Below are 27,301 nucleotides of genomic sequence, written 5' to 3'. Positions count from 1 at the left end.
AAAGGAGCTGTGTGGTCATGGGGGTGGGCGAGAGCTTTGTAGGCAGAAAACAGCAAGTGCAGAGGCCCTGAGGTCAGGTCATGATTGGCATGTTCCAGAAAGCAGGAGGAGGCCAGTGCGGCTGGAAGGGAGTAAGTGAGCAGGGGGCATGAGTAGGAAGCAAGGTCATATATGGTAGTGCTGGCTAATAGAATTCTGGTACAAGTCACATATGCAATTCTAAATTTCTTTTCTAAAAATTTTTATTGGAGTGTAGTTAATTACAGAGTTGTGTTAGTTTCAGATGTACCACAGAGTGAATTAGTTAAGCATATATTTATGCCCACTGTTTTTTAGATTCTGTTCCCATATAGGCCATTACAGAGTATTGAGTGGAGTTCCTGTGCTAGACAGTAAATCCTTATTAGTTATCAATTTTATATATAGTAGTGTGTGTAAGTTAATCCCAATCTCCCAATTTATCCTCCCCACCATAATTCTAAAGTTTCTGATAGCTGCATTAAAAAAGTTTAAAAGCAAGTGAAATTAATTTAATAATACTTTTGTTTAATACCATATATCCAAAATATTATCGCTTCAACATGTAATCAAGCAAAACATTGTTTGAAATGAAATGCTTTATATTGTTATTTTTTCTTATTGAGTTTTCAAAATCTGGTGTGCACATCTCATTTTGGGCTAGCTCCATTTCAAGTTCAATGACTACATGCGATAGTGGCCTCCATATTGGACAGCACAGATATAGAGCCTGTGGACCCTGCCAAGGCCGCTGAATGAGATGGGAGAGCCATTGGAGACTTTGAGGAACCAGGAGCATTATCTCTGCATTAGATTCTATAAGGTTTGCTCCAGCTGTGATGAGAGAAGATTGCTGTGGGGTGGGGACAAAAGAATAGAGCCAGGAGACTGGGAAGCAGGCCTTTATCAGCACACAGTGGCTTGGACTGAGATGGGGGTGAGAGGGCTGGCTTCTGGGTGTATTCTGCCAGGTCTTCCTGACATGGATGAGAGCAGTCAAGGGAGGCCCAAGATTTTTGGCCTGAGTGACTGAAAGGCTAGAGTTGTTTTCAGAGGGATGAGGAAGACCAGGGTGTGGGGTGGCCTTGGGGGAAGATGTGGGGTGTGGTTTGAGATGACAGCCTTTCAGGCAGCGGGACATAGGAGTCTGGGGTTCAGAGAGGAGGTCCCCGCCCTGCCTGGGGATATAAATTTGGGAGTTGACAGCATATTGATGGTGTTTAAGGCTGTGCGTGAGCAGAGTTCCCTGGGGAGCAGGGGTATATAGAGGAGAGGGAGGTGGAGAGGAGGGAACCAGCATAGCAGGCCTGGGGGGAGAGGAGAGCACAGGGAGGCAGGAGGAAGGCCGTGAGGAAAGGCGGGCTGGAGGCACCACCAGCTGTGTCCAGTGTGCTGATGGGCAGAGGAGGACAGGGTCCCTGATCGCTGCCATGGGTCCAGGAGAGAACCGGAGGGGAGAGGGGAGCAAGTGACCCCAGTGCAGATGACTCATTTGAGGGGTTTTGCTGTAAAGAGCAGCAGAGAGATAGGGTGTAGCTTAGCAGTGGGCGTGAGGTCACAAGCAGTTCCTTTTTCCCTTAAAGGTGGGCAGTGTCCTATCTGTTGGGAATGGTCTAGTAGACAGGGCAGGATTATTACAAGGGAGAGAGAGAGAAAAGCAAGCTCAGTGATGCTCATGGCAGCACTAAGAGGTAGGTGCTGCTTTCCAGACAGGGAGGCTGAGGCAAAGGAAGGTCCAGTCACGTGCCCAAGGCCACACAGTGATAAGTAGTGGGACCAGGAATCAGGGCAGATGCCTCCGTTTTAGGACGCCCAGTCTTACCCACTCTGCTGTTCTGCCTCTTGGTTTCCTAGCTAAATTTGTGAGGTCTTTGAGAAGGGCCTCCTGTTACATATAGGTCCAGCCCAGCACCTGGCAGGGAGAGGGCCGTGCAGAGGTGGGACATGATAGATCTTAATGACCATCTGATCAGAACCTGGGACTGTGCTGGAAGTGCCACGGGAGGGTAGGCGTGGCTTGCCCTGTGGGGTGGGGCCTTGTGTGGACAAGGTGGTGCTCAGGAAATACTGAAAAGCGTTTGTTGGGTGGGTGAGGAATGAATGAACGGCTACAGCTCACCTATCCTAGAACCCAAGCCAGTGGTTCTCCCTGCCAGGTGTACCACGGTGCCGGCCGGATCTGGACTCCTGCTCTGGTTTGCTGCTAGAAGATCTCCCATCTGGCTGCCACCAGAATGTCATGGGGGGTGAGGAGCCTGTGCAGACGGAACTCCTGCCTCCCCACTCTTGTCTGTCTTCAGGATGGACCAGAGGTGCTCTGCGGGTGGGAGTAGGCTGGCGGTGGGGGTTCCCTGTGCCCTGTATTCCCCTCAGAGCAGTTGAGGCTTGGGGGGTGGGCAGACACCGCAGAGGGACCCTGACAGTTCCCAGGATTACAGCTTTGTGCCCAAGATGTTTTGCTCCACGGGCAGGGGCATGAAGCTCAAGGACACAGCTCTAATGCCAAGGTCCCCGCATCCAGCACATCTGCATTTTGTTTGATTAAAGGCTCAGTCCTGCGGGAGTCCGAGGCTGGCCTTCAGCCTCCTCCTTGCACTGCTCTTCTTTTCCGTGGTCTCGGCACTAACTGGCCACAGTAGCACCCCCACCCCCATGGGGCCTTTTGAAACGTGTGAGGACGGTTCCAGTGGTCACAGTGGTGCGGGTCACAGTGGCGATGGTGCTATTTGTACCCTGGCTGTTGAAGATCCCATAGTGCAGGGGTCCTAACCCCTGGGCCGTGGACCGGGACCAGTCTGCAGCCTGTTAGGAACTGGGCCGTGCAGCAGGAGGTGACAGCAGGCTAGCGAGACAAGCTTCATCTGCCACCCCCCATCGCTTGCGTTCCTGCCTGAACCTTCCCCACGCCCTGCCCCCAGTCCGTGGAAAACATTGTCTGTTCCCTGGTGGCAAAAAGGTTGGGGACTGTTGCCATAGTGGGAGCTTCCTAAGGGCCAGCAGTTCCCCCTGACCGGCAGCCCTGCTCACATGTGCGGCCGCTAGGTGCCCAGGGGCCCGGGGAACTGTCTTGGCTCAGCTGCTACCCGATTGTGTGCTCTTGAGCCAGTTCCTTTGTTTCCCTATTGCCTGCTTTTGTGAACAAGACCACGAACACCTAGTTGCTTGCTTTCTCGTCTTGTGAAAAGATTTTTTTTTAGATCCAAGAATAGTAGATTCACAATATTGTGTTAGTTTCAGGTGTACAGCAAAATGATTCACTTATATACATATGTATTTTTTCAGATTATTTCCCATTATAGGTTATTACAAGATTTTGAATATAGTTCCCTGTGCTGTACAGTAAATCCTTGTTGCTTATCTATTTTATGTCTAGTAGTTTCTATCTGTTAATCCCATACCCCTAATTTATCCCTCCCCCTCCCCTTCCCCCTTTGGTAACCATAAGTTTGTCTTCTACGTCTGTGAGTCTGGTTTTCTTTTGTATATAGGTTCATTTCTATTATTTTCTGATTCCACATCGAAGTGATACTGTATAATATTTGTCTTTGTCTGCCTTCTGTCATGTAGTACGGTAAACTCTAGGTCCATCCCTGTTGCTGCAAATGGCAGTATTTCATTCTTTTTTATGGCTGAGTAATATTCCATTGTATATATGTACCACATCTTCTTTATCCATTCCTCTGTTGATGGACACTTAGGTTTCTTCCATGTCTTGGCTATTGTAAATAGTGCTGCTCTGAACATTGGGATGCATGTATCTTTTCAAATTAGAGTTTTTCTCTTTTCTGGTTGTGTGCCCAGGAGTGGGATGGCTGGATCATTTGGTAGCTCTATTTTTAGTCTTTTTAAGGAACCTTCATACTGTTTTTGAAATAAGTTTTAAATAAGACTTTGGATTAACAGTCCTCATCCTAAATGTGCACCGTCCCCCCAGCTTGCTCAGCACACCCTCATGTTAACTCGCCTGATCTTCATCACAGCCTTAGGTGGAAGGGCTGCTAGGCGATCCCCATCTCACAGATGAGGAAGCCGAGGCAGAAAGCACAGTGACCCTGGGGGTGTCGCTAGCGCAGTCTAACTGCCGCCTTATTCCCCTCTAGGGACAGGGGCAGGCCCTGTGGTCAGCGCCAAGATCAACCACTGCCTGGTGCCACCAGTGCCTGCAACCTGAACGACAACTGCAGGAAGCTGCGCTCCTCCTACATCTCAACCTGCAACCGCGACGTCTCGCCCACTGAGCACTGCAACCGCTGCAAGTGCCAAAAGGCCCTGTGCCCATTTTTCAGCCGTGTGCCCAGCAGGTACACGTACCACATTCTCTTCTGCTCCTGCCAGGACCAGGCGTGCGCCAAGCGCCACCACCTGACCATCCTGCCCAGCTGCTCCTACGAGGACAAGGAGAAGCCCAACTGCTTGGACCTCCGCAGCCTGTGCTGGACAGACCACCTGTGCAGGTAGGGGCCATCACAGCTCTGCGGGAAGTCGCCTGGGGTGCTCTGCCTGTTTGGCATTCCCGAGTTCGCTGGGTTATGATCCTGAGCCTGGAAAAGAGGGTGACGCGGACATGGGCAAAACGAATTTTCACCCATTCAGCCTTCCCTTCATCCATCCATCCATCCATTCATCTGTCTATTCATCTGTCCTTTCATCTGTCCATTCATTTATTCAGCACAGGTTTATCGTTCACCTGCTGTGTGCCCGGCTTCATGCTAAGCACCGTGGGGGACACCAAGATGAACCACCCCAGGAGCTCCTAATGTAAAATCATAGACCCTAGAGCTTGGAGTAAGAAGGGACCTTCAGTGACTTTAGGTGCACTTCTGAAGGAAGCCCCACCCATTATCCCAGTGAGGGCCTGTGTCTGTCGGGGATGGGCTCGTGTACATCCCAGAGGCAGCTCCTCCCACCCTGAGGGCTGAGCCCGTCTAGTGTTGGGTGGAGCATGGGGTCTCTGAGGGTCCTGGGTTTGAGTCCTGACTTTTCCACTTACCAGTGGGGTGAATTGGAGGAGGTTTTTAAAATGTCCTGAGTGTCCATCCCTTCAGCTGTGAAATGGGAGTAAAAATACCCACAACACAGCATTATTGTGAAGATTAGATGACACGTGTTAAAGCGTAGCACAGAGTTTGGCATAAAGTAATTGCTTAATAAGTGTCTGTTTATTTGGAAGGTTTGTTTTGTTACAGTGAGCTGAAATTTGCCTGTGTAATTCTCCTGTTTTTCCTGTTGTTGTACCATTTATTGAGCCTCTTTTGCATCCATTGCATGGTTCTGAGGCTTAGGCATGCAGAGGTGAACACGATGCTCTCTGAGGAGCACCCAGTCCGGAAGGGAGATAGACAACGGGAGCAGGGATCCCAGGGCGGTGGGCTGAGGGCTGTGGAGGGTGCGTGGGGAAGGGCATCTGCCTCAGCCTGGGGGTCCAGAGGACCAGGCCTTGAGCTGAACCTCGGAACCAGAAAAGGAGAAAGCCAGGGAATGAGTCTGGCATGCAAATCGAAGGAATGCATAACGAGGCCACTTCTTGTGGAGGGCGGCTGTTAAATGGACACGTGGATGAGGGCGAAACATCTTTTGCACAGAATCATTTGTTGTGTTATTTGTATGTGGGAAAAGCATATGCAGTGGCTGGAGGGCAGGAGACAGCCTGGGGTTATGGGCACCTGCAGGTGGTGGGTACACATGGAGTGTGGGCTACGGGGAGGGGAGGCCGGAGGGGAGGCTGCCGGGGAGAGAGGGATTGCCATCGTACAGATGAGTGGAGCTTGCTTATGGTACCCCAGACACCGGTCTGTTACATGGGTGATCTCATTAATCCTTGCAGCAAGGCTGCGAGGTAGGTACAGCTATTGTCTTTATCTGTCAAATGATCCAGGAGAGCTGTAGAAAGTAATGTGCCCAAGGTCACACCGCTCATACATTTGCGAGCTGCATCTGATCTCCAGCGGTTCCTGCCCAGCGCAGCACACTGGCCTGGACTAAGAGAGCAGCTGCGGGCACGGGGAGAAGTGTATCAGTTGGGAAATGCTTGGTAAGCAGACTTGCCAGGCCTGGGGGGCTAATTGAAAATTGCCTGGAGGCAAAGCCACTTCTCGTCTGTTTCCCCCACACCTGGTCCTGCACACAGCGCCTGGTGCACGGCCAGGGCCCCATGCACATTGCTGAGTGGGTAGGTACCTGGACCGTGGCCGCCATGTTTCCTGGCTGAATAATTATGGGCCGAAGGAGCCATTCAGGGATGGAGGTGTTGGATGCGGAGCATCTGAGGCAGGGGGACCGTTGCCCTCCCCATGGCCGTGTCTGGGGCATTTGGACGTGTGGTCCTGGAGCTCAGTGAAGTGGCTGGAGTGGAGAAATGGGGTTGGAGGCTGTTGCAGGGACTGGGGGCCGGGGCTGCAGAGGGAAGGGAACTCAGGGCCTGTGTGGCTGAATGGGAGGCACTGCCTTCTGGAAAATGAGCTGGAGTTCAGAGAAGGGCTGATCGCTACAGGGCTGGGAAAGCCTGAAGAAGGTGGGCTTTTCTCTTTTGTTTCCTTAAAGAAACATGCCTTATCACCTACAAGAACAGTGGGGGCGATTTTAAGTAAAACTATCTGCATGGCAAGAGGATGGTTCAAAATAGAAACTGAGGGCCCACCAAAGGAAGTCGGCAGCAAAGGCTGCACGTGTGCCCTCCGTCGGGGTTCCTGGGCTTGGGCTCAGCTACCTGAGGGCTGTGAGAGTGCTGAGATTTGATGGGCCGCATAGCTCTCCAAACGTGATGGAAGGAGCCTACTAATTCTCGGATGGAGACGCGTTTCTCCTTGTTCTAAATGCTAAACGGACCTGGTCAGGCTGCACGACACATGGCATCTGTGGGACGACAGGATGGATAAGGGGCTGGAGAACTGGAGGGCCAGCCTGGGTCCAGGCCCAGTAACCACAAGCCGGGACGTCAGGACCAAGGCCAGGTGCACCAGGGCCACAGGCAGTGGGCCAGGCATCAAGACCCAAGCAGACATCTCTACTGGGGTCCTGAGCACAGCAGCCATGTGAATACCCCTTATTAGTGGTGTTCTAACGGAGGACAACATGTGCAGCTTCTAAGGAGATGGGAGAGCATGGAGCAGGGTGGTTTTGGTGGCTTGTAGAACATCTGTGTCTATTCAAAGAGCCAGAGGGGTTTTTCTTTGTTTGGAGATGGGGGAGTCAGGAACAGGAGAGTTGGAGCAGAAGCTTCACATGGTAGAACCAGAGAGGGTGTTTAAAGAAGACTAAGTATTGGGAGGTTCAAGAATGAGGCGTCCCAGGACCTAAGGGTTGACAGTTTCTGAGAGGTACCAAGCCAAGCCTGTGAGTGCCATGCATCCCGATGTAGATTTAAACAGCAACAACCATGGGACTCACAGACAGTGTGGTGTCTGGGTGTCTGGATTACTGAGTTAGGTCCCACATAGGAAGTTCCAGGCACTCCCAGATGTGGCCAGGTGAGCTCCTGGTCTAGAATCAGGGTGTTCCTCTAACACATCTCCCACAGCTCGCATTCCACCCAGCCCCCAGCCCCATGCACATTTAAACTATGGTCCTGCAAGTGGGAGGATGAGGGGTCAGGGCAGAACCTGCATTCAAGGGCAAGTCTGGGAGGACCGGGGGATTGTTACAGCATGGCCAAGTGTCCTTGGGAAGCTCTGCCTGTGATTCAGAGTGGAGGTGGGTGGAGGTGGTTGCCATGGTGAGCCTGCAGCCAGGAGACCTGCCTTTTGTGCTTGCCCTGCCCCTGGTCTCCTGAGTGGCCCTGGATGGACCATTTCATTCCACATGCCCTGGGCTTCTTCACTGCTCAAACAAGGATGCTCCCCATTCTCCAAGGACCCTTCCTGGTCTTTGGATCCTCATCCATCACAGCAGCTTTCCTGTCTACCTTCTCCCCCTGTGTCTCCACTTGAGGTCGTATTCCTAGAGAGGTGAGCTCCTGGTAGAAGAGGAAATGACCAGCGATCCCTCATCAGGGTAGATGATGTGGAAGGGCAGATTTGAAGTAGAGGAGCCGACTTCGTTACATGCTCTTGCAGGCTTGACTTACTGATGCCTGGACCCTGACTCTGTGGTCCATGGAGGGGCCCAGAAGTTGACGGGTAGCTGGACAGGGGCCTCTGGAGAATAGGCACTTCTCCACTATGCCCAGGAAGGGGCACTCCTCCTTTCCTCCTAACCTTGGTTTCCTCTAGGTTTCTGCCTACTGGGGTGGCCACCACTGGTGTAAATCTTGACTGTGAAAATGAGAGGTCCCAGTGCCATGGTGTTTGGAGCAGAAATGGGGGAGCCCCCCAAGTCTTCTTTTCCTGGCTACTTTAATGGACAGAACTGGCCTTGATGGCGGTCACGGGAGAGCCTCTCCAGGCTGTCTCTTTGGGAATGATGCCCTTGTCTGTGGGCATCTCCTAGAACATGCCCCAGGCTCCAGGGCTATAGCATCCAGTTTGCACTCCACTGGGCCTGCCTGGCCCCCCTTGCCCTTCAGCTCAGGGAGTTGGCCTGGCTATGCCCCAGCTTCTCCCTGAGTGAATCTTGGCCCAGGACTCCTTGGGGACAGCTCTGTCAGACCCCCCTCACCTGGCACTACATAAAAGCAAGCCCATTGATGTGCTGTGTGGCTCCCCTGGCGGCAGGCCCTGCATCCTCAAGTGATATTTAGCAGACTCTGCTTTGCTGTCTGATGAATGCCACTAAGCACAAAGCAGAGGGGTTTGTGGCAGCTTTGGTTAAACAAGGGTATTTTTAGGGGGACTCCAGGTAATTGGAAGCATTTCCGAATCTTCCTCCTGCTCTTTGGACCAGGATCAGTTTGAGGTCAGTGACCGAGGGTGGGAGCCTCCGAGAGTGGAAGCTGCCTGCTCAAGCTGTTGATAAAGCTGGCCTTGAACATCCACCTAGGAGCCCATGCCCTGCCTTCCACCTTCATCTGGTTCACATCTCATGGGCCTGTAGGGCTGTAGAGAGGCTTCTCCTTTAAAAAGATTTCTGGTATGGAGTCTGGAAAGCCTGGAGAATCTCTTGGAATGATTCCATGGAATTTGACTATTTTCTCACCCCAACCCCCAGTGGGCCATGACCTACTTCTTTATTTAAACGTAGTCTTTTGGTTTCTACTTTCTCAGCTTACACTCATTGCAAGGATGGTCCAGATTGTGTGTGTGGGGAGGTGTGTGGTTGGGGGAGCTGTGGGGAGGATGATGGTATTGTTTTGTAACCTGTGTCCCTCTAGGCCTCGTTTGGAGAGGCCCCCTAAAATGCCCTGTTCCTCTTGGTCTGCCAAGAAGATATATACAACTCGGTGCTGGCTCTGTGATATCTTGGTTGTCATTTAACCTCTGGGTGCCGAGGCTGTGTATACATAGATTCCATCCTGGGGCTACCCTGGCTGCCTGGGCTCCTTTGTGCAGTGGACACTGTCCTTGTCTGAGAGGATTGCTGGGAAGGCAGAGGGACTGGGGTCCCCTCCTTCGACTGGCAACAGGGAGCAGTGAGGCATCCGTTCAACAAGCCTGTCCCCCTTTCCTAGCTTGGGGTGGATCTGCTGTCTGTAGGCAGTGCGGGTGGACAGGTCTGGGTCTGACTCTTGACTCCTGGGCACTGTCCTCCAGCTTTGTTTGGACTCTGTAGAGACTTTTAGCAGATGTTTTCAGCAGATTCTCTCTAAATGGAAGCAAATGATTCTGTGAGGACAGGTAGGTGAGTTTGGGGACTTTGAAGCCTATTACTTTTCTTTTTTCTTTTTTTTTAATTTTTAATTTTTAATTTTTTACAATAAGCTGCATATATTTAGAGTGTACTATTTGGTATCCCAATCTCCCAGTTCATTTCCCCCCCAACCCTCCCCACACTCCCCACTTGCTGTCCATATGTTTGTTCTCTATATCTCTGTCTCTATTTCTGCCTTGCAAACTGGTTGATTTGTACCATTTTGCTATAGTCCACATATATATGTTAATATACAATATTTGTTTTTCTCTTTCTGAATCACTTCACTCTGTATGACAGTCTCTAGGTCCATCCATGTCTCTACAAATGTCCCAGTTTCATGCCTTTTTACAACTGAGTAATATTCCATTGTATGTATGTGCCGCATCTTCTTTATCCATTCTTCTGTTGATGGACATTTAGGTTGCTTCCATGTCCTGGCTATTGTAAATAGTGCTACAATGAACATTGGAGTGCATGTGTCTTTTTGAATTATGGTGTTCTCTGGGTATATGCCCAGCAGTGGGATTGCTGGGTCATAGGGTAGTTCTATTTTTAGTTTTGCAAGGAACCTCCATACTATTCTCCATAGTGGCTGTATCAGTTTACATTCCCACCAGCAATGCAAGAGCGTTCCCTTTTCTCCACACCCTCTCCAGCATTTACTGTTTGTCGATTTTCTGATGGTGCCCATTCTAACTGGGGTGAGGTGACACCTCATTGTAGTTTTGATTTGCATTTCTCTAATAGTTAGTGATGTTGAGCAGCTTTTCATGTGCCTCTTGGCCATCTGTATGTCTTCTTGGGAGAAATGCCTATTTAGGTCTTCTGCCCATTTTTTGATTGGGTTGTTTGTTTGATGTTGAGCTGGATGAACTGTTTATATATTTTGGGGGATTAATCCTTTGTCTGTTGATTTGTTTGCAAATATTTTCTCCCATTCTGAGGGTTGTCCTTTTGTCTTGCTTATCGTTTCCTTTGCTGTGCAGAAGCTTTGAAGTTTCATTAGGTCCCACATTTTTATTTTTGTTTTTATTTCCATTATTCTAGGCGGTGGATCAAAAAAGATCTTGCTGTTATTTACATCAAAGAGTGTTCTTCCTATGTTTTCCTCTAGCAGTTTTATAGTGTCTGGCCTTACATTTAGGTCTTTAATCCATTTGGAGTTTAGTTTTGTGTATGGTATTAAAGAGTGTTCTAATTTCATACTTTTACCTGTAGCTGTCCCGTTTTCCCCGCACCACTTACTGAAGAGGCTGCCTTTTCTCCATTGTATATCCTTGCCTCCTTTGTCATAGATTAGTTGAATGTAGTGTATCTCTGGGCTTTCCATCCTGTTCCATTGATCTATATTTCTGTTTTTGTGCCAATACCATACTGTCTTGATCACTGCAGCCTTGTAGTATAGCCTGAAGTCAGGAAGCCTGATTCCTCCAACTCCATCTTTCCTTCTCAAGATTGCTTTGGCTGTTTGGGGTCTTTTGCATTTCCATACAAATCGTAAAATTTCTTATTCTAGTTCTGTGAAAAATGTCATTGGTAATTTGATCGGCAATGCATTGAATCTGTAAATTCCTTTGGGTAGGATAGTCATTTTCCCAGTGTTGATTCTTCCAGTCCAAGAACCTGGTATGTCCCTCCATCTGTTTGTGTATTCTTTGATTTCTTTCATTAGTGTCTTATAGTTTTCTGAGTGCAGGTCTTTTACCTCCTTGGTTGGGTTTATTCCTTGGTATTTTCTTCTTTTTGTTGCAATGGTGAATGGGATTGTTTCCTTCATTTCTCTTTCTGATCTTTCATTGTTGGTGTATAGAAATGCAAGAGATTTCTGTGTGTTAATTTTGTATTCTGCAGCTTTACCAAATTCATTGATTAGCTCAAGTAGTTTTCTGGTGGCATCTTCTGGATTTTCTATGTATAGTATCAAGTCATCTGCAAACAGTGACAGTTTTACATCCTCTTTTCCAATTTGGATTCCTTTGATTTCTTTTTCTTCTCTGAATGTTGTGGCAAGGACTTCCAAAACTGTGTTGAATAGTAGTGGCGAGAGTGGACATCCTTGTCTTGTTCCTGATCTTACAGGGAATGCTTTCAGTTTTTCACCATTGAGAATGATGTTTGCTGTGGGTTTGTCATATATTGCCTTTATTATGTTGAGGTAGGTTCCCTCTGTGCCCACCTTCTGGAGTGTTTTTTATCATAAATGAGTGTTGAATTTTGTCAAAAGCTTTTTCTGCATGTATTGAGATGATCATGTGGTTTTTTATCCTTCAGTTTGATCATATGGTGTATCACATTGATTGATTTGTGTATATTGGAGAATCCTTGCATTCCAGGGATAAACCCCACTTGATCATGGTGTATGATCCTTTTAATGTGTTGTTGGATTCTGTTTGCTAGTATTTTGTTGAGGATTTTTGCATCTAAATTCATCAGTGAGATTGGTCTGTAGTTTTCTTTTTTTGTAGTATCTTTGTCTGGTTTTGATATCAGGGTGATGGTGGCTTCTTAAAATGAGTTTGGGAGTGTTCCTCCCTTTACAATTTTTTGGAAGAGTTTGAGAAGGATGGGTGTTAGCTATTCTCTAAATGTTTGATAAAATTCACCTGTGAATCCATCTGGTCCTGGGCTTTTGTTTGTTGGGAAATTTTTAATCACAGTTTCAATTTCATGACTTGTGATTGGTCTGTTCATATTTTCTCTGTCTTCCTGATTCAGTCTTGGAAGGTTATACTTTTCTAAGAATCTGTCCATTTCATCCAGGTTGTCCATTTTATTGGCATATAGTTGCTTGTAGTAATCTCTTATGGTGCTTTTTATTTCTGTGGTGTCCGTTGTAACTTCTCCTGTTTCATTTCTAATTTTCTTGATTTGAGTCCTCTCCCTCTTTTTCTTGATGAGTCTTGCTAGCGTTTTATCAATTTTATTTATCTTCTCAAAGAACCAGCTTTTAGTTTTATTGATTTTTGCTATTGTTTTCTTTTTCTCTGTTTCATTTATTTCTACTCTGATCTTTATGATTTCTCTCGGTCTACTAACTTAGGGTTTTGTTTGCTCTTCTTTCTCTAGATTCTTTAGCTGTAAGGATAGACTATTTATTTGGGATTTTTCTTCTTTCTTGAGGTAGGATTGTATCGCTATAAACTTCCCTCTTAGAACTGCCTTTCCTGCATCCGATAGGTTTTGGATCGTTGTGTTTTCATTGTCATTTGTCTCTAGGTGTTTTTTGATTTCCTCTTTGATTTCTTCAGTGATCTGTTGGTTATTTAGTAGCGTATTGTTTAGCCTCCATGTGATTATGTTTTTTACAGTATTTTTCCTGTAACTGATTTCTAATCTCACAGCATTGTGGTCAGCAAAGATGCTTGATATGATTTCAATTTTCTTAAATTTACCAAGGCTTGATTTATGACCCAAAATGTGATCTATCCTGGAGAATGTTCCATGTGTACTTGAGAAGAATGTGTAATCTGCTGTTTTGGATGTAATGTCCTATAGATATCTATTAAATTTAGCTGGTCTATTGTGTCATTTAAAGCTTGTGTTTCCTTACTATTTTTCTGTCTGGATGATCTGTCCATTGGTGTAAGTGGGGTTTTAAAGTCCCCCACTATGATTGTGTTATTGTCGATTTCCTCTTTCATAGTTGTTAGCATTTGCCTTATGTATAGAGGTGCTCCTATATTGGGTGCATATATATTTATAATTGTTATCTCCTCTTCTTGGATTGATCCCTTGATCTTTATGTAGTGTCCTTTCTTGTCTCTTGTAACATTTTTTTATTTTAAAGTCTATTTTATCTGATATGAGTATCGCTACTCCAGCTTTCTTTTGATTTCTGTTTGCATGGAATATATTTTTCCATACCCTCACTTTCAGTCTGTATGTGTCCCTAGGTCTGAAGTGGGTCTCTTGTAGACAGCATATGTATAGGTCTTGTTTTTGTATCCATTCAGCCAGTCTGTGTCTTTTGGTTGATGCATTTAGTCCATTTACATTCAAGGTAATTATCAATATGTGTGTTCCTATTACCATTTTCTTAATTGTTTTGTTTTTGTTTCTGTAGGTCCTTTTCTTCTTTTATGTTTCCCACTTAGAGAAGTTCCTTTAGCATTTGTTGTAGGGCTGGTTTGGTGGTGCTGAATTCTCTTAGCTGTTGCTTGTCTGTAAAGCTTTTGATTTCTCCCTCGAATCTGAATGAGATCCTTGCTGGGTAGAGTATTCTCGGTTGTAGGTTCTTCCCTGTCATTTCTTTAAATATATCGTGCCACTCCCTTCTGGCTTGCAGAGTTTCTGCTGAGAAATCAACTGTTAACCTTATGGGAGTTCCCTTGTATGTTATTTGTCGTTTTTCCCTTGTTACTTTTAATAACTTTTCTCTGTCTTTAATTTTTCTCAGTTTGACTACTGTATGTCATGGCTTGTTTCTGCTTGGGTTTGTCTTGCCTGGGACTCTCTGTGCTTCGTGGACTTGGGTAGCTATTTCCTTTCCCATGTTAGGGAAGTTTTCAACTAGAAGCTCTTCCGGTATTTTCTCAGGTCCTTTCTCTCTTCTCCTTCTGGGACTCCTATAATGCAAATGTTTGTGTGTTTAACGTTGTCCCAGAGGTCTCTAGGCTGTCTTCAGTTCTTTTCATTCTTTTTTCTTTATTCTTTTCTGCATCAGTGATTATCACCATTCTGTCTTTTAGCTCACTTATTCGCCCTTCTGCCTCAGTTAATCTGCTATTGGTTCCTTCTAGTGTATTTTTCATTTCAGTTATTGTGTTGCATATCTCTGTTTGTTTGTTCTTTAATTCTTTGAGGTCATTAGTAAACTTTTCTTGCAACTTTTTGATCTTCGCATCCAGGCTTTTTTCAAAGTCCTGGATCATCTTCACCATCATTATTCTGAATTCTTTTTCCGGAAGAGTGCCTATCTCCTCTTCATTTACTTGTTTTTCTGGGGTTTTATCTTGTCCCTTCATCTGGTACAAAGTCTTTTGCCTTTTCATTTTCTCTGTCTTTCTGTGGCTGTCTTCATCAGTTCCACAAGATGAAATACTGCTGATACTGCTTGATTTTGCTGTCTGCCCTCTTGTGGAGGAAGCTATCAGGGGGCTCCTGGGTGCTTTCTGAAGGGAGGGACTGATGGTGGGTTGGGCTGCGTGGGCGGAGCTCAGTAAAACTTTAATGGGATTTGGTGGGTGGAGCTCAGTGACACTTTAATCTCCTTGTCTGCCAATGGGTGGGGCTGTATTCCCACCCTGGTGGTCGTTTGGCCTGAGGCGACTCAGCGCTGGAGCTTACAGGCTCTTTGGTGGAGCTAAAGGTGGACTCTGGGAGGGCTCACGCCAATGACCACTTCTCAGAACCCCTGCCACCAGTGCCCCTTTCTCCTCAGTGAGCCACAGCTCCCCCCCACCTCTGCAGGCAACCCTCCAACACCAGCAGGTAGGTCTGGGTCAGTCTCCTATGGGGTCACTGCTCCTTCCCCTTGGGTCCTGGTGAGCACAATTTTTTGTGTGCCCTCCAGGCACACAGTCTCCGTTTCCCCCAGTCCTGTGGAGGTCCTGCAATCAAATCCTGCTGGCTTTCAAAGTCTGATTCTCTGGGGATTCCTCCTCCCGTTGCTGGACCCCCAGGTTAGGAAGCCTGACGTGGGGCTCAGAACCCTCAGGACTTCTGTGGTATAACTGTTCTCCAGCTTGTGAGTCACCCACCCAGAATCTATGGGATTTGATTTTAATGCGATTGCACCCCTCCTACCATCTCATTGTGGCTTCTGCTTTGTCTCTGGATGTGGGGTGTTTTTTTTTTTTTGCTGAGATTCAGTGTCTTTCTTTGGACGGTTGTTCCACCTTTTACTTCTTTTCAAGGAGACAATCTCAAATATCTCAAAACCATATGTAAAGTTTCGTGTGTATATTCTAGAGAGATACTTGTTGAGTTCATTAGATTCTTGACGGATTTCTTGACCTCCCCAAACGTAGGAAGCTCTGCCGCCTCTAGGCGGCCACCTTGCATTGGCTGTCTGGAGGACCGTGAATCTGCCTCGTGCCTCAAGAGCAAAGACAGCTGTGATTGATTGGTGATGTCCGCCACTGGCATGGAAAAGGCAGAATGGGTGCCCTGCTGGAAGCAGGGAGCCATTCCTGAGACCAGTGCATCACTGGCAGCAGGAGGAATGGGGGTCTTGGGGCCATTCCTTTATTCATTTGACAACTGTTTGTTGATCATCTACTCTGGGCCAGGCCTTGTGTTGGGATTGGAGAGTTAATGAGGTAGGTAGAGGTACTTGACAGTCCAGTGATGGGACACTGTGGTGGTTGCCTTGGCAATGGGGATGGAACTGTCCAATGAACTAGATGTAAGCATTTCCATTCGTGTTCTCTTGAAATCCCAGTTGCACTTTGCTCCCTACCAGGCCTTCCCTGGGTCACGGTGGTAGCCCAGGAGCAGCTGTTTCTTGGGAGAGATGAGCATAGACAGAGGAATCTTGTTCAGGCTCCCATCTGGCCTTCAGCAGAGCTCAGAGCCCAGCAGTCCCATCTGTCCTCAGAGCAGAGCTGTGCCCAGGAGTGCCAGGGGTAAAGAAGTCACATCCTCCTGAAGAAGACTTAACCAGCAAGGTTGCAGTGGGGGGAGACTCTGTGGCGAGGGGTGTGGGATCCTTCGTCCTGCCAGAGACGTTGAGACCCATCTTCCCTGTGGGGATCCCTTGCTGGCTTCTGCTACTGGCCTCAGTAGGGGCCCTACTTACCCTTGAACTTTGGGCCAAGGGTGCCCAGATTATTCCTCTTAAAGTTTCTTGCAACAAATTGACACAATACTGGGATGTTGAACATTACTAAAGGCTCTGGGGAAATAAACAGAGAGAGAAGCTTCAACCTGGATATTAAGTTTGCAAGATAGGGGTTATGCGACTTCCTGTTCTGGCTGGTACAGGGTGGTCAGCACGGCTGGGCAGAGAGCGCCTTTACCTCTTCCCATCTGGGCTGCTCCCTGGACACCTGAGCTACATAAAACTCACACCCCAGAGAGACGAGGTACAGTCCTTATCTAGCTAGGGCTCCCACTGGTGGAGTTCTGTGTGAGAACCCACCCCATCCCTGGGTGATGGGTGGGAGGAATGACCCCCCGTGGGGATGCTGCTCATATGGAGAGAATCAGGGTGCCAGTCGGTCAGGGCTGCTCACACTAGATGCATCACCTGAGGTCATGTGTGTGTTGGCTCACGTGGGGCAGGCATGCTTGCAGCTACCTGGGTGTTGCTTCATTCCCTGGGCTCTGTGATTATTCTGAGTTGCCCTCAGTGATGTGGGCTCTCTCCTGGCTACTGTCATTTTCCACTGGGGCTGCTATAACAAAATGCCGTGGACCAGAGGGCTTAACCAACAGATATTTCTTTCTCATACTTCTGAAGGCTGGCAGTCCAAGATCAGGGTGCTAGCATGGCTGAGCTCTCGGCGAGGGCCCTCTTTGGGGTGATGTCCTCATGTGGCTTGCTTGTGTGCATGCAGAGAGGAATTGGGTGTTTCTTCCTCTTTTCCTAAGGGCACTAATCGTATCACGGAGGCTCTACCCTCATGACCTAATTACTTCTCAAAGCCTCCACCTCCAAACACCGTCGCCTTGGGATTTGGGTTTCAGCATATGGATTTGGCGGAGGGACACTGACATTCAGTCTGTACCACCCAGACTTACGCTTCATTCAAAGCCTGTTTGGTTCTCGTCTCCCTGAGCCCTCTCTTGGCCTCTCCTTCCACTGATGCCTTCTAGAACTTGTCTGCATCCTTCACGTGGCACTGATCACGTGGCTTTCCTTTGATACTTTATCTTCCCAACTAGGTCTCTGTTTTTAATATGTATATGTTTGTATATATGTGTAATATGTATGTATACCACCATACATATATATACATATACATGTATAATGTTGATTTAACTATTTATAGTTAAACAGGTATTTATTGTATGCCAGGCACTGTTCTAGACACTGGCTATAGATACTTACTGGAGAACACACTAGAGATGGTCCCCGCCCTTGTGGAGCATGTAGTCTGATGGAGGAAATAAGCAGCAATCAGGTAAACAGACAACTAGATGATTAACATCACTGAAATGAGCAGGATGTAGAAATAGAGTGTAATGGGGGAAGGAGGGAGGCCCTGCTTGGACAGATGAGTCAGGAAATGTTCCTCTGAGGAGATGACATTTAAACTGAAACCTGAAGAATGAGGAGCTGGAAGTAAGACAGGTGGGAGAAAGAACATCTCACACAGAGGCAAGAGCATGTGCAGGAAGGAGTTGGGGGAGGGGAGGAACTTGGCATTGGCACTCTCGGGGCCGTGAGAAGAGGCTGGCGTGGCTGGAGGGGACTCAGGAGAGAGGGGACTCGGGAGGGATATGCAGGCAGGGCCAGGTCACACGGGGCTGTGCAGGCTGGGGCGAAGGAAGTTGGATTTGTTCTTAGTACACTTAGATGGAAGCTTCTGAAGCCAGCTAGTGACATTGAAATTACAATATAAAAAGATGACTCTGGGGACTTCCCTGGTGGTCCAGTGGTTAGGACTCCATGCTTCCAGTGCAGAGGGCACGGGTGTGATCCCTGCTTGGAGAACTAAGATCCTGCAGGCCACAAGGTGCAGCCAAAAATGAATAAGTAAATAAAGATATTTTTTAAAAAAGATTCCATCAAAAGTCTGGCTGCTGGGTGGAGAATTAAAGGAGGTGGTAAGAATGACCTCAGAGAGACCAGGGCAGAGGTTATTGCAGTATCATGAGAGCCAAGATGACTTCAGCCCAGGCCAGGAGCGTGGCCATGCGGAGTGAGATAAGCAGATAAATTTGAGATATTTTGGAGATGGAAATGATGTACCTTGACCTGGGAGCGAGGGAGACAGAGGAACTCAAAGAGAGCTCACGGGCTTCTGGCTCGAGCCGGTTGGTGGGCCATGGTGCCGTGTTCTGAGGTGGCAGTCGTGCGAGCTCCGCTGGGTTGTTTCACATCACGCAGCCTCTGTGCTCCTTGTCAAAATCGGAAGCTTGGTCACCCATTCCCCGGGACTTCCGTGGAGCTCCACTTCTAGGTGCTCATCACCCAGGACGCTGAGATAAACCAGGGCCCGCCCAAGCAGCCCCCAGGCTGGCGCTGGCTGCGAGGTGGAGGGCCGGCCCCGAGGCTGGCAGGGGCCATCGGGGAAGGCGGCTTGGAGGAGGTACGTGAGCTGAGCCTGAAGGAGGAGTAGGCAGGGCTGCTGTAGCAGGTGCCCCTTCTGGTCCTCGCAGAGGGAATGTGTGTGTTGAAGGGGGTGGGGGGCAGGCAAGGGGCATCAGCTCATAAAACCTTTGTGCATTTTGCCAAGGAGTCTGCTTTTCTCCAGAAGACAGTGGGGAGCCGCGGCGTATTTTGGGCAGGAGACGGACATTACAGTTTGTGCTTTAGAAAAATCCCTTTGGCCGCTGTGCACACAATGGGTCAGAGGAGAGAGAGGCTGGAGACAGGGGTGCCTGCTGGGGACCCCATGTAATGGGGCCCGAGATCAGGAGACGGAGGGTGCATAGGGAGGAGCCGGGTCTGGGACCCTAACCGGTCAGTTCCTGGGGACTTGCTCAGTGTGGACAGGGAGGGAAGGGGAGGCGTCCAGGTGGACACCCCAGTCTCTGGCCTGGGGGCCGGCTGGCAAAGCCATTACCCGAGAGAAGGGAGAAGGAGGTCTGGGCATAGAGGGGAGATGTTTGGGTTTCGAATGTGTTTGTTGGGAAGCCTTTGGTACAGGCACCTGAAAATGTACATGTGGGAGTTTGGGAGAGAGACTGGGGCTTGAGGTTGTGGGATTAAGTAAAATTGAGCAGGAGAAGTAGAGAGCCTAGGGCAGGGCACACGGGCGCACGGTAAACACGAGTTTCTTCGGGGAGCGCGTAAGCTCATCTGGGGAGACAGGACTCACACGTGTGGAAATATTTAATATGAAGAGGAGGCCCTGCTTAATTAAGTGCTGTAAGGATTAAACCATGTGCTGCAGTTGTTCAGAAAAGGGGAGAGTGTGGCCAGAAGAGCCATGAAAGTGGCGTGGAGTTGGGGTCCTGCAGCTGGGGCAGGAAGAAGGCCTCCTGGAGGGGGAAGCAGGCCTGGGCTTGTCTCAGGGACAGGGATGTCCTGCTCTCAGCACAGATGCCAGTGGAGGGAGGGGAGAGAGAGAGAGAGCATGTGTGTGTATGTGTGTGTATTTGTGTGTACGTATGTGTGTGTGTATATGTGTATTTGTGTATACAAGTGTATGTGTATGTGTGTACGCATGTGTATATGTGTGTGTATGTGTATATGTGTGTATTTGTGTGTATGTGTATTGTGTGTGTGTGTGTGTATTGACTATACACGTATTGACTATAGTTCTGTGTGCTATACGGCAGGTCCTTGCTGGTTATCTGTTTTACATGTAGTAATCTGTTTATGTTACTCCCAAACTCCTAATTTATCCCTCCCTCCTTTTCCCCTTTCGTAATCAGAAGTTTGATTTCTTTGTCTGTGTGTCTGTTTCTGTTTTGTTAATAAGTTCGTTTGTGTCATATTTTGGATTCTACATGTTATATGATACTTATCTTTCTGGCTTACTTCACTTCACCTTGATAATCTCTAGGTCCACCCGTGTTGCTGCAAGTGGCATTATTTCACTCTTTTTTTATGGCTGAGTATATTCCGTTGTGTGTATGTACCACATCTTCTTTATGCCTTCCTCTGTTGATGGACATTTAGGTTGCTTCCACGTCTTGGCTATTGTGAATAGTGCTGCTATGAACATTGGGGTGTGTGTGTATCTTCAAATTATCGTTTCCTCCAGATATATACCCAGGAGTGGGATTGCTAGATCATATGATAGTTCTATTTTTAGTTTTTTAAGGAACCTCCATACTGTTTTCGATCGTGGCTGCACCAATTTATTTTTTATTTTTCATTTTTTTAATAAATTTATTTACTTATTGGCTGCATTGGGTCTTCATTGCTGCACACAGCCTTTCTCTAGTTGTAGGGAGTGGGGGCTACTCTTCCTTGTGGTGTGTGGGCTACTTATTGTGGTGGCTTCTCTTGTGGAGCACAGGCTCTAGGAGCATTGGCTTCAGTAGTTGGCGGCACATGGGCTCAATATTTGTGGCTCACGGGCTCTAGAGCACAGGCTCAATAGTTGTGGCACATGAGGTTTGTTGCTCCGTGGCGTGTGGGATCTTCCTGGACCAGGGCTCAATCCCCTGTCCCCTGTATTGGCAGGCGGATTCTTAACCACTGCACCACCTAGGAAGTCCCTGCACGAATTTATATTCACAATGGCCTCTTTTCAGATACCAGGAAAGTGTGAGCTAGGGTGATGTCAGTAGCTTGACGGAAGGAATGAACCTGGGCCAGAATTCTGGATACTGCTCCCAAACCGGCCGCATCTCTCTGGGAAACCTCAAGGGTGCTCTGTAGCCTCTCAACCTCAGCTCCTTTATCTGAAAGCAAAGGGGGTGAATGAAATGATACTTGTCCCAACTTCTTTACTTCATCAGCTGTGACTTGCCTTATTTTGGGGATTTGGGCAGAAGAATAGGGAGCATGTGACAGAGGAGAACGGTGGGCTCAGGGCATCAGTAAACTTCCTGCCACCCAGCAAGGTCACAGTGTCTTTGTCTTATGATTCATAAGTTTGCGTGAGAAGTTGCGGGCAGTGTGTGTGTGGTCTCAGGAGGTGGGGAACAGAGATATGGAGGGAAGCACAGCTTGATCAGCTGAGCTGTTGGGAGGAGGGCTTTCCACTTTGATGGCTGTGCAAGGCCAGACTCTCGCCTCTCTGCCGTGCAGACAGGAGCTGAAACAGGAGCCTCTGGGCAGCAGTGTCCTCATTTCTGGAGTGAGGGGCTTGGGCTCACTGGTTTCCAAGGTCCCTCTTGACTCAAAACACTGAGAACCAGAGAAACACTTCACAGTCCCTCCTCTTCCCGCCAAGGGAGGACATGGGGTGTCTGCGAAATGGCCCATCCCCTCCTTGGATTCTCCGGTTGGGGTGCAGATGATGGGTCATCTCTTCAGAGCATCCTGGGTGCTGCATCTCTAATTCTAGGTTTTCCAGGTCTGAGAGCAGGTCTATGGGCCTGTGGGCTGTGGTGTGTGGCATTTGAGCTTCCCACGCCCAGAAACACAGGGGCCCGGCAAACAAGGGTCCTCCTAATTCTTGTGGCCAGTGGAGCAAAGAGGAGAGAGTCAATCCCTGGTGACTCCACCCATGGGATGCCTTTTGGGGCTGGCATTGGGAGGAGGGGAGACGCAAGGGTGTGTGCTCTTTGGGGGGATGAGTGTGTATTCAGAGGCGGGTGCGTGAGTGAATGAAAGAGTGTGTCCCCATGGGAGAGGGGTGTTCTGCATGAGCAGGTCTGTGTGTGGCCTGTGGATTTTATCCACACGCTCCCTCAAAGTGTCTCTGAACAGTAGGTGCCAGTTCTGTAAAGAAGTCGCCATCTTCTTTAATAATAACGAAACCCAGGCCCTCCACAGTAAAGAGGGGAGATCTCCTGGGCCCTGCCCTCATCTCCTGGGGCCTCCTTCCCTTGGGGCTGTCTCAGGGATGACCACCTCCGGAGTGTGAAGGGGTGGGGGCAGCCGTGCTCTCCTTTAACACTCAGGCTCCAATGTGGATGCCTCTCCGCTTTCTAAAGCTGGGATCAGGTGTTAATGACACAAATAAAGGGGGCAAAGGGAGGAAAGCACAGAGGGTAGCCTGAGCCTGGCTTATCTGTTTCCCCGACACCTGGCATGCTCCCTGCGGCTACCCGCTGCATCCCCATCATACTGTGGTCTTGCGCTGCCCGCGTGGTAGGTGCCATTTGGCATCTGCTTCCCTAGACACAGGCCTAAGACTCTTTGCTGTCCGGACCCCAGAGGGCAAGGTTGCCGGAGGGGACCTGTTCCTTCCCCTTGTACTTGATGCTGGGAATGCCCCTCCCTGGGGAGTGGAGACCAGGCTTGCCCCGAAGGATGTGGCCTTTCAAGGCAGGTGACACTGATGGAGCTCTTGTGGGTTAGGTGCCCATCACTGTGAGGAATTGTCACACTCAGCCTTAAGTGCTCTTTACACCCCTGATAGTATTTCTCTGTGCTCAGCTAAGGGCACTGAGGGCCAGAGATTTTAAGTGACTTGCCCAAGACCATACAGATTGTAGGATGCAGCCTGAGGCAGGGCTGGCTCCAGAGGCTGTGTTTCACTGTTATTCTGCAGTGTGTCCAGATGTGGCCCATGTGACCACATCTCCGTCAATTACAGCTCTTGTTAAAATGCTGATTCCCAGGTCCCTCCTAAAACCTATTGAGACAGCTTCTTGAGTTTGGGGCCCAGGAATCCGATTTTCCCTGGCTCCCTGGGTGGTCATCTTCACTGTGAAAGTTGAGAACCGACACCTGCAGGCACCCTGGTGTTGGGTCCGCTGGGGCCGTGCCTGGAGTCAGCTCGGTATAGGGGCCTGTGAAGAAGGTCCTGGATGTGCAGCCTGACCGACAAATACACTTTCTAGGTCCACCTGCGAGTAGGAGTTTATTTGTTGGTGTCCTCTCTGTTTCCGTGTTCTCCAGAATTCTCCCGATGGTGGGAGGAGTCCACCTGGGCTGGAGAGTGGCCCAGATTCATCTGCCATTTGTTTATGTGGAGTATAAAACACTTTTGTTTCAATATCCAGCGGGAATTTGTTACTATTAAAATGCCCCCTGCCTGTTTATTCTTTGGAAAATAATCAGAGTATTTGCCGTGAATACACACAGTTGTTGGACATGGGATGCTGGTGCTGGGACACCACTGTGGTGTAAACGGAATGCATGGATGGGCCTGAGCCTCGAACAGGGAGTGCAGCCCAGCGTGGAGGCTGGTGCTTGTGGCCAGACAAGGACAGGCAACGCTCCTGCTCAGAGTCTGCTATCAAATGCAGCATCCCACACGGCCTCTCCTCTCCCATGCTGGGGCACACCTGGCCCTGGGGGCACACACCTGGAGGCTGGGAAACAGAGGAAGTACGGCCCAGTCCCCACAGCTGTTCTTGTCCAGGGGAGAGCACAGTGGGAGTCATTCCCCCAGGGCATCATGGCTGCAGGTGCAGGTCCTGGGGACTGTGCTGGAGGAGCCCCAATCCTCTCCTCCAGGATCTACCCAGAAAGGACCCCCAGCATGGGCAGAGCAGTCCCTGCCTCTCTCCTGTTCAGAGACTGAGACCCTGGAGAGGAAAAGCCTAGTCTTGGAGGGGTGGCCATTCAGGCCAGATGCAGAAGGTCTCCGCCTGCATCTGAACCAAACTGTGGCCGTGGGTGTGTGAGGTCAAGTGTCTGCTGACAGGGGAAGGGGACTGATTTGTGCAAGTAGTTTGAAAAGTATCCCTCCCCAAATTCCAGAAGGTCCACCTGGAACCTCAGAACCTGACCTTATTTGAATAGGGTCTTGGCAAATGTAATTAGTGAAGATGAGGCCACGCTGGCTTAGAGTGGGCCCTAGACGCGATGCCTGGTGTCCTCATGAGAAGGAGAGAGCAGACATAGATGTACAGGGAGGAGGACAGAGGCAGAGACTGGAGCCATGCAGCTTCGGGCCAAGAAACGCCGAGGATTGCCTGCCCCCACCAGCAGCTGGGAAGAGGCCGGGAAGGACCCTGCCCTGCTGCCTTCAGAGGGAGCATGCCCTGCGGATGCCTTGATCTCAGGCTTTTTGCCTCCAGAACTGAGACAATTAATTTCCCTTATTTTAAGCCCCTCAATTTGTGGTGACTTGCCATGGGAACCCTGGGACAGGAACACATTGAGGCAGGGTCTCCCACGCTTCTCCGGGGGGTCATTAGGCAGAGAAAGACTGTGACCCCCGAGGGTGGTGGGCACTGGCGAAGTTGATTTTCCACGTGAGGCGGGTAGGAGGGACCTCAACTGGGCAGGTGCTGCTTGGAAAGACTGAGAAATGCTAAGGTGGGGGGGAGTGGCTTCTGAGGAAGGGGAGAGAGCGTGGGAGGGTGGGTTCCAGGGCCCTTGGTTGGGAGAGGATGGGCTGGGATCTGTTTTGGGTAAGTGAGGGGTTCCTGTGGTTTCCTAGGCAGGGAGAGGAGCTGGGGAAAGTCCATGATTTTGAGGGCAGAGACCAAGAAAGGCAGGTGTGCTGTAGGATTGTAAGGGGCCAGGCTTCCTCATGGCAACAAAGCCCAGTGATTATAAGAGCAGAAAGAGGCAGAGTGTGTTCAAGGCCAGGCAGCACTGACTGTGCCCTGGTGGCCGTGGCCCCACCTCAGGGCCTCTCTCTTGAATTCTGCTTGCCACCATCATACCCAGCCCCAGAGGCCAATGTGCGTCCCACATGGGAGCAGCGGCCCAGGCCCCTCTGCTGCTCTGAGAGGACTGGAAGCCTTGCGCTTGCATCCAAGACAGGCCACGGTTCAAATCCCAGCCCCAGCACATCCCAGGCATGCCACAGTCATTTCTGCAAGCCTCAGTTTCCTTCTCTGTCTGGTGGGGGATTTTGTGAGGATTAAATGCGTTGATGCTTTTAGAGGTACTTAGCAGACACACAGCAAATGCCCAAAATTGTGAGCTGTTATTATTTACTATGTTTGGTAGGTCTCAGTAAATGCAAAGGCAGAACTGAAATGGAAATGATTACAGCAAACATAAACCCCATAAAAATACAGGGAACATACACTGCATAAAAAATACAGGTTTCATGGCGCAGATTTCCTTTCCCGAGTGACTGGGCAGGCTCAGCATTCTCGTGGCTCTCTCCAGGCTGGGCACTGGGATTCCATGAAGATTTCCATCTGGCCACCTGCCTTGGAGCCTCTCGGTCTCTTGAGTGTGTCGTTGCTGGTGGCAGCAGCCCATTTCCTATTGGTGAGAGCAGGGCTACAGGTCTTGGTCTTTGCTAGGAGCTGAGTTGGAATGAGCCAGCTCTGAGGTCTCAGTTTTGGGAGAAACTCAGAAACTTCCTTTGGGATGAAGTAACTGGTGTTAGTTGTTGACTCCCCAGCTTGTCTAAAGGCTCTGCTCTGAAGGTGGAATCTTGGGTGGCATCCTGTTCTCTCTCATGGCTGTTGCTCCTGGAACTGTTTCCTTTCAGAGCCAGAGGGATCAACAGGGATGGGTCTTGAGAAAGTCAGCTGTATGAGGGTGAGTGGGAGAAAGTCCTAGCCTGGAAGGCTGGTGCCCAGAGATTGTGCCTGGACTGTGACTCTACTGCAGTGGGCCATGGTAGCCTAGTGAAGACATTGTGTCCCACAGAGACTTCCACCAGGAATGGCACTGTGTGTGACGCCATTGCATGTGTGACCTGAATTTGAGCCTATAGGGTGAGTCAGGGCATCCTCTGCCAACTTCTGGACGTCCCTGGGACATAATTATTTTCTTTAGTTCATTTCTGTTCAGTTCTTTGCACGTGGACTTACCATTGTCTTGGGGTCCTGGACACCTTCATTAAAATGGCAACCTTCACCCATTACAGATGCTTTGCCTGTGAATCACCAGCCACTGGTCTCTAATTGCCATTCCCAGTTTGCCTCCTGGTTTGGAGGGTTCTGCTTAAGGCCTCTAACAGCCTGTCTACCTACGTACTATTTGCAGACCAACTACTGCAGAGGAGTGCAGCTGGCTATTCAACTGTCAGCCTTCCTCCATCAGCTGTACCGTCCTCACTGCCACAGATTCATTCACACATATTAAAACCCACTGCACCCCATTCCAGTGCAGTGGTAGATTCTACTCTTTCCTTTGAACACCCGCGTCACCAGCAGCAATTCCCAGATGAAATTCAGGTTGCCTGTAAGGTCATCTAGTACCTGTCCAGTAGGCCAAGGGGAGGCAAGATGGACCACTATGAAATGCCAGGGCCCCATGAAGACCATCTGCAGGGGGACTGTGTCAGGCTCTCTTGCCTTCCTGTGCAGGAAGCTGGAGGACTGCTCCCTGGGACTGGGCTCAGACTTCATCAGTCTGATTGATGTCTTCGGGCTCTGCACCTTGTGGGGTGTCCTCTGGTGGCTCTCCTTGAGCAGACCCCAATGGCGCATGGCCCCTCTTGTGTCCCGGTGGGTCTGGGCTGTGGTGTGCAGCTTTCCACCCGCTGTGCCCATCAGCGTCCATTTTTTCTGCCCTGTTTGCACTCCCTGCACTGGGACCTTGTCTGTCGAGTCAGCCCTGCTGTCTGCCAGCTGCTGTGGGGATCCACCTTGGCTGACACACTGAGATGCTACCTCCTACCTCAGCCCCAGATGCCTACCAGAGGAGCAGGATCCAGGAACTGGAGTTTGTTTTACAGGAAGTGCTGGATATCTACTAGTGTTACGGCCAACCCACTTTCTAGCTGACTTGGAAGAGGACAGAGTGAGCAGTCGCGGAGGATGGAGGGGGTAGCTGCCTTCACTTCAAAATTCCCCTGGGGGCTTAAAGGTTTCCAAGTAGGCTTGGGGAGCCCTGCCCCTTATACTCACCTGAGAGACTGAGGGCTTGGTGGTGAACGCTGTCTTAGCCCATTTGAGCTGCTATAACAGAAATGTCATATGCTGGGGAGCTCGTAAGCAACAAACATTTATTGCTCACAGT

At 49.3% G+C, this 27,301-nt stretch overlaps 1 pseudogene; it reads left to right on the top strand.

The window, feature by feature from the left end:
* The window catches only part of LOC130851953 (GDNF family receptor alpha-2-like), a 95,990-nt pseudogene that overhangs the window by 6,340 nt on the left and 62,349 nt on the right, over positions 1-27,301 (top strand).

This window comes from Hippopotamus amphibius, chromosome 4, assembly GCF_030028045.1.
Source record: "Hippopotamus amphibius kiboko isolate mHipAmp2 chromosome 4, mHipAmp2.hap2, whole genome shotgun sequence".
In the NCBI taxonomy this organism is placed as follows: domain Eukaryota; kingdom Metazoa; phylum Chordata; class Mammalia; order Artiodactyla; family Hippopotamidae; genus Hippopotamus; species Hippopotamus amphibius.
The sequence above is the reverse complement of the archived record's forward strand: the minus strand, read 5'-3'. Positions and strand labels throughout refer to the sequence as shown.